Here is an 8,722-nt window from a genome sequence, read left to right as displayed (position 1 = left end):
CTCCCCTGGGCTGCAGCTGTGATGTATGTGAGCCTGGAATCTTCCTCCACCCCCGCTGGGCAGCAGCTGTGATGCATGTGAGCAGGAACCCTCCTCTATCTCTCCTGGGCTGCAGCTGTGATGTATGTGAGCAGGAGCCCTCCTCCATCTCTCCTGGGCTGCAGCTGTGATGCAGGTGAGCCTGGAACCTTCCTCCACCTTCCCTGGGCTGCAGCTGTGATGTACATGAGCCTGGAACCTTCCTCTACCTCCCCTGGCTGCAGCTGTGATGCAAGTGAGCCTGGGCCTTCCTCCACCTCCCCTGGGCTGCAACTGTGATGCACATGAGCCTGGAATCTTCCTCTACCTCCCCTGGCTGCAGCTGTGATGTGGGTGAGCCTGGGCCTTCCTCCACCTCCCCTGGGCTGCAGCTGTGATGTACATGAGCCTGGAACCTTCCTCTACCTCCCCTGGCTGCAGCTGTGATGCGGGTGAGCCTGGGCCTTCCTCCACCTCCTGTGGGCTGCAGCTGTGATGTTCGTTGCTGTGGGAAAATGGCAGGGAAACCAGTGGAAAACCCTGGGGTAAGAATCAGTCCATTTGGCCCAGGGCATTAAACTGTCCTGCTAGGAGGAAGGCTCCAGCCTTCCAGGGAATCACCTCTGCTGGCCTTGCTGCTGTCACAAGTGAAAGAAGCTGTTGGTGCTGACCTGTGGGCTCTCTGTGACTGACGTGGTTTCATTTTGGCAGAACTTGGAGCTGCCGCAGCCTGGGGCAAAACAAAAGCAGGTATCTTTTGTCTTTGAGTGAGTTCCCTGCCAGACTTTTGTGGGCAGAGCAGCAGGGAGTGCAGTCTTGCTGGCCTCTGTACAGGGCGAGGTCTGGGCAGGAGGCTCTGCAGCTGAGACCAAGGTGGCCCTGTTTGATTATCCCCATGCAGACATCCCACCCTCCCACAGGCCCACCGAGCAGCTGCACCTGCCACTCTTCTGTGGACCAAGGGCATGGCAGACGGCAATGTTATTTCACTTGGGATCAGGCCAACTTAACGACACAGTCTGGAGTCGGAGGACTGGCATCGTCATTTACCTTGCCTCCTTTCTCTGAGTATCACAAAGCCCTCATGGACTCAGACCTTTCAAAGAGCAGTGTGGAACCCCCATGTTTTCTGACCCCACTTCTGTTTCTGTGGCCCCCATCTCCATCCCGCCATCCCTCACAGTCTCCCTGCCCTTGCTTCTGTCATAGCCCCGGGTTCTAAGGCCTGGCTAGGTGCTGAGTGTGGCCACATCTCTTCAGAGTTTCCAGCTCCCAGGCTCCCCATGTACAGAGCAGACTGTGTGTAACGTATCGGGGGAGCTATGATGCCTAACCCTAAAATGCACCCATCAGCTGACCCGAAATCCAGGCTGTCACCAACATCACAGTGACTGCTAGAGAGCTCCCATCCCACCCTGCCCTTGCTTCCCCCCAGGGGCATCCACCAACCTCAGTCTGGTGTCGATCGTTTTCCTTTTCTACAGTATTTTATTGAATGAGTATATATCTATATGTATACACAAAAAATATTGTTTAGTTTGGCTTGTTTCTGAGATTTATAAAAGTAGCATCATATCTATTCTTCAATGATGGCTTCTCACTAATCATTGTGTTTGCACATCTCTCCCATATGATTTCATTTGGATGTGGTTTATTTGTTGTGACTCCTGTCTGTATAATTTCCTATAATGTGTTTATGCAGTCTTTGTACATGGACATTTGGTTGTTTTCACTTTTTGTATCATGAGAAGTACTGTAGTGAACATTCTGCATGATTCTTGGTGCACCTGAGTTGAAGCCTCTGGAGGGTGTGTGTGTGGAGGGGACTGCAGAATCATAGAGTATGCAGATGTTCAGATCAATGAGGTGACAACCAATTTTTTGAAATGGTTGTTTTAATTTATAATCCCATCAGCAACAGAGGAGTGACTTTCCATCCATGTCCTCAAGCCCGTGTCATCCAGTTTGGTGTCTGCCACACCAGGCAAAAATCTGTGTTAAAATTAAAACTTGTAATTTGATTTGCAGTCTTCTAATTACCATATGTTTTTGCTTATTTTTCTATTTTTTAACCTGCCATTTGAGTTTCTTTCCTGTGAGATGCCTATTCATGTTTGTTGCTCATTTTTGTTGGGTTGTTTGTCTTTTTATTACTGATTTGTTGTAGTACCCTGTGGTTTCTGAAGGAAATGATTTTACTGGTTTTTTTTTTTTTTTTTTTTTTTACTCATGTTGTCTATCAATTTTGGGTTTGTCTCTTTCATTTTCTTTATGAGATATTTTGATGAATAGAAGCTGTTAATTTTAAGAATGCCTTCCCTAACGTGAGGTTAAAGATATCTTCCTCTTATACTTTTAAAATGTATGAAATTTGCCCTTTACAGCTAACCATTTACTAATAAAAAAATGAATGTTTCATATATGATGTAAGGGCAGGAATCTAATTTATTTTCCATATGAATAACCAATCGTCCCAGTGCTATATATTAGAAAAACTTCTCTTCACATTGATCTGCAATGTCATCTCTAAAATATACCAATCTCCATTTTTTTTTTTTTTTTTTTTGAGACAGGGTCTTGCTCTGTTGCCCAGCTGGAGTGCAGTGGTGTGATCTTGGCCCACTGCAACCTCTGCCTGCCCAGTTCAAGCAATTCTTAGCCTCAGCCTCCCAAGTATCTGGGACTACAGGCATGCATCACCAAGCCTGGCTAATTTTTTTGTATTTTTAGTAGAGACAGGGTCCCACCATGTTGGCCAGGCTGGTCTCAAACTCCTGACTTCAGGTGATCCACCTGCCTCAGACTCCCACAGTGCTGGGATTCCAAGCATGAGCCATAGCACGGGCCAGGCCAGGTTTTGTATTCTGACTTCTACTGCATTGTCTGAATTGCTAGAGCTCTGGGAGGACCAGGGCCCCATGATTCTTTAGAAGTTTCTTCAGAAGTTTTGTGGCTGTTCTTGGCACTTGTTATTTCATAACATGTAGAATTAATATGTCAAGTTTATTGATAAAACCTGTTAGGGCCTTAACCAGAGCTGTGTGGAATCTAAGTCAGTTTGGGGAGAACTGGCAGTTTTGTGATTTGAAATTTCACATTAGTCAACGTGGTTTACATTCCACTTGGTTAGGTTCATTTCAAAGTCCTCCAATAAGATTTTATGATTTTCTCCATATAGCACTTGCCCATTTTTGATTTGTATTTATTCCTGGTTACTTTATTTTTCTGTTGCTGTTGTACATGATGTCTTTTTAAAAACACCATTTTCTGGCTGATGGTTGCTGGTTTACAGAACTGCAGTGGATTTTCATGAACTGTCAAGCACTCACCTTACCAAGATCTTTTATTTCTAATAGCATATCAGTAGATTATTTGCAGTTGCTGCTGTAAAAAGACATATCATTTATAAATAGTGAGTCCTCTCCAAGTTTTGTAGCTTTCATTCCTTTTCCTGCATTGCTGTGGTAGTTTAGCCCCGTATTGCAGTGATTAACAGAATCAGTTATGGCGGGTCTTCTTGTCTTATTCCAGATCATAATGGGAGTGTTTCTGACATTTCTCCATCAGGAAAGATTTCTGCAAAGGGTTTTTCTGGCATGTCTTTTATGAGGTTGAAGAAACTTCAGTTCATCCCTAGTCTTCTAAAAGATTTTTATGACTATTTTAGAATAGTATCAAATGCTTGTCTGCCTCTGTTGAGATGATCACATGGTTTTTCTCTTTCATGTTGTTAAGGTGGGGAAATATATATATTTGCATAAGTTTAATGTATACATGATTCTATTTCTAAAACCAGATTAAGTTATGCATTTCTGGGATAAGCCCAATTCCGTAAGCAGATTTTTAGTTAGCTAATATTCGACAATATTTTTATGGCCCCATGTTTACAAGTGAGAAATGTCTATGCTCCTCTTTTGTGTTTGCCTTGCTGAATCTGAAATCAAAGGTATATTGGGCTCATGGAATGAGTTGGGAAGCTTTCCTCTTTTCTGTCTCTAGTTCCATTTTTGAAAGCATTTTTATAAGTGTGGGGATGGCCTTTTAAAAATGTTTGGTATAACTTTAAACCTTTCTTGTCTTGCTATTTCTTTGTGGGAAAATATTAATCTACTGATTAGATTTCTTTCATAGTTATATGTCTGTTTACACCTATCATCTCATCTCACAATGAGATGTTTCACTTTTGGAAATTATATTTTCTAGGAATTTGCCAATTTCTTTGGATTCATTATGGCTCTTTTTCATCATCTTAAATTGGATGTTTAGTTCATTAATTTTAGCCTGTGTTCATTTAAATAAAACCTCAGAGCTATAAATGCCCTACTCGATAACAGTTTTGTTTCATCCCACAAGTTTTAAAATTGTCAGTCATTCAATTATGACTTTCTTTCTTTTTAAAAAAAAAAAAAGAGAGAAAGAAAGAAAAAAAAAAAAAAGGAATGAAGGAGAGGAAGAAAGAGGAAGAGGGAGAGAGAAGAGGAGTATTGCTTTATTGCCCAGAGTAGAATGCAGTCCAAAAATGGGTATTGAAAACCTCTTTTATACCAATAATTGTGCTTAATAATGGAGACAGGAAAAAATGAGGGAAGAAAATAACAAACAAGCTGCCAACCAATATTTCATTTAAGCCTGTGAGTAGGTGTGATGTGGTACTGATGAGAGTGCATATTTTGTGTATTTGAAGTGGAGAGTTCTATAAATGTTTATTAAGTTTACTTGTTCCAGATCTGAGTTCAAGTCTTGGATTTCCTTGTTAATTTTCTGTCTCGTTGATCTGTCTAATATTGATGTTTTGTGATCATTTTCTTCAGTGAAGGAGTTAGTTAGAAATACATCTTAAAATTTCCAAATCTTTGGGAACCTTTCGTTTTGTATTGTTGGTTTCTAAATTAATTGCACTATGGTTAGATAACATCAAATGTATGATACCATTATTTTGAAATTTAATGTGGTTAGCATAAAGTCCAGTATATAGTTAATATTTGCTTCAAAGGAATGTATATTATTTTCTTATTTGGTTCAGGATTCTATATCCATCTAATAAAGTAAGCTTGTTGAATGTATTATTCAAATTTACTATATGTTTACTTTTTTCCTAATTGAAAAAGCAATAGTCTAAAGAGATGTATCAAAAATCTCTCCCTTTTAAAGTGCATTTGCCAATTTTGCCTGCAGTTTTATCAGCTTTGCTTATGTGTGTGTGTCTTCCCTCCCTCTCCCTCCCTTTCTCTCCATGTGTTTATGTGTGTGTCACTCCTCCATCTCTCCTCTCTCTCTCTCTGTTTCGCTCTCTCTCTCTATATATATATATGTGTGTATATATATATATATATATGTATATATATATATGTGTAGTATTTTTTCTCCTTTATTACATATTTTTCCTTTGGAAATATGTGGAGATCTGGTTTTTTGTCTATTAGTAAATTTGTTGTTCACTCCATTGTGACTTTGGTTATCACCATTGAAATTTTGCATTGCGTTTTGAACATAATAAATTTTAGATTAATACCTCAGTTTCCTTCTCAACAACATAAATGTCAGAACAGTCTTCTCCAGACTTTCAAACTATCATTGTTTGATATTTTAGTTCTATAATTTTCATAACTCCCAAGTTGGATATTATGGTTATTATAATATTTTGTAACTTCCTTTTTTAAGTAACGAATAATTTACTAGGAAACATATCTATTTCAATGAAAAGAAATGGATTCTGATAAACAGTGGAAATCTACTAGACATCAAATATTTATATAACATGTAATCTATTTGTAATATATGCCGTATGCCACATGATATGCATGAGTCAATCACACCTTTATGGGATTAGTTCTTACCTTCTTAGAGCACATTCTTTAGAACCCCTTTAGGAAAGTTTTGTTGGAGTTTAATTCTCAGTTTCTATTTCTTTGAGAATGTTTTATCTGCCCTCATTGTGGAAAGATGGTTTGGGTAGACAACTGTAGCGTGACAATTTGTTTTTAGAAGCCATGATTCCACTGGATTCCAGTTTCCATTTTTGCTGTTGAAAATCTAGGCCAGGCACAGTGGCTCACCCCTGTAATCCCAGCACTTTGGGAGACCTAGGCAGGCGGATCACCTGAGATCAGGAGTTTAAGATCAGCCTGGCCAATGTGGCGAAATCTTGTCTCTACCAAAAATACAAAAATTAGCCAGGCATAATGGCATGCTCCTGTAATTTAGCTACTCGGGAGGCTGAGGTGTGAGAATGGCTGCAGAGATTGTGCCACTGCACTCCTGCCTGGGCAACAGAGCAAGACTCCGTCTTGAAAAAACCCAAAACAAAAAAAGAGAAGAAAAGAAAACCTGTTCATCTTATTGTTGGCTTCGTAGGTGTTCTGAAATTTTCTTTGTTTTTTTTTTTTTTGAGATTGAATTTCACTCTTGTCACCCAGAGTAGAGTGCAATGGCATGATCTCGGCTCACTGCAAGCTCAGCCTCCTGCCTCACCCCCCTGAGTAGCTGGTATTGCAGGCACCCGCCACCATATCCAGCTAATTTTTGTATTTTTAGTAGAGATGGGGTTTCACCATGGTGGCCAAGCTGGTCTCAAACTCTTGACCTCAGGGGATCCACCCACCTCGGCCTCCCAAAGTGCTGGGATCACAGGTGTGAGCCACCACACTTGGCCTCAGTGTCCTGAAACTTTCTTGAGTGTGTCTAAGAGTGGATTTCATTGACTCTATTTGGAATATATTGTGTATTCGTGACTTGCATCAATTCTTGCAGATTTTCAAGCATCATCTCTTTAATTAATCATTTCTCCCTCTTCCTTTTGACTCACTTCCTAGAACTATGAATAGATATTCCTTAGACCTTATTCTGTAATCTCTCCCTTTTAATTTTTCAAATATTTTTTGCCTCGTTTTTCTGTTATGTATTCTGGACTATTTCTTCAGATCTAACCTCTAATTTTGATGCCCCTGGCATCTGAGCCTATTTTGTGTTTGTGTTGTACATGCTGACTTGCTCCTGGACACATTCTTCTGCATGTGTTTGCTGCTCTTTGGCTTTGAGTTCAGGTCTGGCTGATTCACTGTGAGAACCTGGTGGTGTTTGCTACTGGCTCTAGCCAGGGACCCAGTGGGCAGCACACTTGCCTCCTCTGCTGGGCCTGGAGCCCCAGCTCACCTCCTGGCCATACAACCTGCATGCAGCTGTGATGTGGCATGTGCTCTCAGGGTGACCTCACCTTTTCTATTTTACTGTGGGATTTCCCTCCTCCGAACCCAGGTCACATGGGAGTCTTGAAGAAGTCCCTACTTCATTCAAGCCCAATGCTGGCAGGAAAACGGTCTCAGGCAGGATCGATTGTCCTGTTGGTGAGGACCCTTCTGAGTGTCTGGCCTGCCTTAATGTCAGAAGTAGAAATCCCCTCTGATTTTTCTTCTGTTTGTTTTTAACAGTATAAAATAGACCAAAAGGGAAAACCAGTGTCTCCCTCCCCCTTCTCCTCTTCTGCCTCCTCCTCTTCTTCCTCTTGGGCTGGTTTTGGAGATAGAGCATGGGTCCCAGAGGAGGCACATTTGAAAACAAATGTGCTGCACTTTGGCTGAAGGGAACGTGCTGCCTTTCTCGTCGTCGTTTGCTTCTCTGCTTTTGTGTTTTAGAGGAGGAGGTAGTGCACATGTGGACTTTGGAAGGAAAAAGACACCTGGAAAGACGTAAATGGCTCGTGTGGTGTCTAGGAGAAGGTAGCTCCCACAGGGTGAGGATGGCGTCTGAGAGTCTGTCGCCCGGGAGAGCAGCTGGTGTGCCACGCAGGTGATGGGAAATGAGGATAGGACACGCTACTTTCTGATCACTCGTCAGAAACGTGGGCTGGAACAGAGGGTAGGCTCCTGAGCCCACGCACATGCACCCCGAAAGCTTCCAGGGTGCTTTGGACTATGGTGGCAATTCTAGTGATTCCGAGTTGGAAGGGTCCCATTTGTCTTAGAGTTTCTACCAGGTGTGTTTTCACTTACAGCAGGAAGAGATGGCATTGAATGTTTTGCTATTTGAGCCTCCTATACAGTTCGGGTTTAATTTATGACATTGTTATTACAAGTCAGGCATTAAGAAAAGAAAGCATATTTTAGGGTGAATCTGATTCACGCTTCCAAGCCCAACTTTCATTTAAAAATTCCCTTTGTCTAGCACGGCCAGAAAGCTCCTGGCACCTCCCCAGTCTTCTGTGGAACAGCCGCCACCTGAGGTCTCAGTACATTACGTGGACGTGAATAAACTAATGCATTCTAACATGTATTTTCCTAACACAGTCGTTCTGGCCGTACAGCAACAGGCGATTTGCAATTGCGGATAAGCATAGGACTCATTTAACTTTAAGTCATCAGATGAGTCTTAAAAAGCCTTTTAAAAGAGACCTCTAGGCTTGATACACTGAGTGCGGATTGTCCATGCAACTTAAGAGGGATTTCTTGTTTATTTAAAAATAATTCCAAAACATAAAACTGATGACTTATTTGAATATTATTAAACAAGATTCTTCTCATTTAGAGATATATGCTGAAATATTTGGGATGAAATAGTATGATACCTGATATTTATTTCAAAGTAACTTGGTTTAGGGACTAGTGGGTATGTCTGAGATAAATGGGGCTGCACTGAGGGTGCTGGAGGTGGTGGTGGGACCAAGGACTGAGGGTGCTGGAGGGGACGGCGGGACTGAGGACTGAGGGTG

This window comes from Sapajus apella, unplaced genomic scaffold, assembly GCF_009761245.1.
Source record: "Sapajus apella isolate SASKATOON/1434 unplaced genomic scaffold, GSC_monkey_1.0 scaffold30, whole genome shotgun sequence".
NCBI classification, from domain to species: domain Eukaryota; kingdom Metazoa; phylum Chordata; class Mammalia; order Primates; family Cebidae; genus Sapajus; species Sapajus apella.
Note: the sequence above shows the minus strand (reverse complement) of the source record.